Source organism: Camelus dromedarius, chromosome 7 (genome assembly GCF_036321535.1).
Source record: "Camelus dromedarius isolate mCamDro1 chromosome 7, mCamDro1.pat, whole genome shotgun sequence".
In the NCBI taxonomy this organism is placed as follows: Eukaryota; Metazoa; Chordata; class Mammalia; order Artiodactyla; family Camelidae; genus Camelus; species Camelus dromedarius.
The window spans coordinates 27,200,030-27,202,008 of NC_087442.1; the positions used below are offsets into that span (position 1 = coordinate 27,200,030).

The 1,979-nt window shown below is 35.7% G+C and overlaps 1 non-coding gene across 1 annotated transcript; it reads right to left on the reverse strand.

Moving 5' to 3' along the window:
- Positions 1-1,384: 1,384 nt before the first annotated feature.
- On the reverse strand, positions 1,385-1,459 carry TRNAP-AGG (transfer RNA proline (anticodon AGG)). The gene has a single exon. It is a non-coding gene; the product is annotated as a tRNA-Pro (tRNA).
- Positions 1,460-1,979: the final 520 nt, after the last annotated feature.

Below are 1,979 nucleotides of genomic sequence, written 5' to 3' on the forward strand. Positions count from 1 at the left end.
GCCGATTTTCCCTCCTAACATCCAGACCTGTATGTATATAATTGCTGATATCCTTATCAGAATGAACTTCTAATTAATGATCCTTTTAGCAGTATCTTTAAAATATTTCCAGAATCAGACCTTTTCTCACCACCTTCACTGCTTCTCAGTCTAACGGCTACATTCTCTCTCCCCAGATTTCTATAACACTTGCTAACTTGTCTTTCTGCTTTTACTTTGCCTCCTTCATTGGCTCTTCTTAAGAGAGCAGCTGCCAGAGCAGAGTTAAAGCTTAGAAAGCTAAGTGACTCCTCGCCTCAAAATCCTGCCACAGCTCGCCACTTTCCCCAAGTTAATGCTACTGATCTTACATATCCTGCAAGGGCCGCACACTCTCAGTGCCCCACTTCAGACATCATCTTTTAAAATGATCTGCTCCACTCCCTTCCATTCAGGTGGCCACTTTCCCTTCCCTCTAACATTCTGGGCGTGTTCCTGCTTGTGAAACTTTGTTCCAAATGGGAAAATATATGACAAATAATTAATGTTTTTATTACATAAAAAGTTCTACATTTTACATATAATTCATTATCAACCAAATGCAAACCATCACATGTGATGCTAAAAACTGGCAAAGAATGTGGACACATATGTCAGAATATGAAATATAAATGAGCAATAAAGCATATGTACAAGGGAACTGCAGTCGGCAGTGTAATTCTTACTCTTGAGGGCTATTGTACATTTTGTATCAGGGACATGTACTATTAATGCTCTTTTAAACAATTCCTCATCAAATGACATGTGCTAAGGAAATAAAATGCTATGATTGTGAAGTTTGACACATACTCATTTTATCACACTATTATTTATGCTAATTAAACACTGGTGAGATAAATTTCTGATTTTTAAATAGTGATATAAAGTATATTTAGTAGTCATTCAGAATAACATTTTGAGGAATATTTAATGATTCAGAATATGAATTCAAAATGCAGAATGCACGTTTATTTATTTATTATATGTATATGAGTGTGTGTGAGCGCGTGTGCGTGTGTGCACCAGAGTAAGGAAACACATTGAAAGGGCCAATGATTATGATCTCCAAGAGGTGGGACCAGAGTATATTTCAAATGTATTCTTTATCCTTTGCTATATTTTACATGTCTTATAAGATATACATTTGTGGGCTTCAGAATTTTATAATCAGTATTTTACAGATTAAGCTATGTTGTTTCATGTTTGTTATGTCAGAAACATATGGTAATGACCAGGTCAGGACTTAAAACAGAAAGGAGGAAACTGAAACTGGGCAGGGTAAACAAAAAGCATCTGAAAGTCAGTAGATTGATTTTTTTTTTTTTTTGGTAGGGGGAGGTAATTAGGGTTATTTATTTATTTTTAGAGGAGGTACCGAGGATTGAACCCAGGACCTCATGCATCCTAAGCATGCACTCTACCACTTGAGCTATACCCTTCCCCCTAGGCTGGCTTATTTTTAATTTTATGTGATGTTATACAGAAAGGTTTTAGATCAACAGAATATTTCATCAACACTGATGCCATATGATACTTACAAAGCATTTACATCCACTATCTAAGCTGAGTTTTCACAAGACTTTGAAGTAAATGTTAGTATTATTATATGTCTTCTCCAAAGTCAAGCACATTTATTAATTTACAAATAGATGCTGAGTCCCTGGTATGTGCCCAGGGAACTCCAACATTGACACCCCCTGGATTCAGGCCCATCTCCTTTGACTCCAAGCTCATACTCTTGCGCTACACTAAAGTAATAAGCATTTTTTGGTGAGTTCAATTTGAAACTTTTGTTTTTTTTTTCTCTTACAGGTTTCTATTTGTCCTTTCACAAAGTAATTGATCTAAATCTCCACTTTGCAAACAAAACCCAGACTTTGTATACTTTGTAAATAATCCAATTAAAATCTAAATCATCTAGATGAAATATTTCTCTTCTACATATCCGTTTGCTGGTGGCC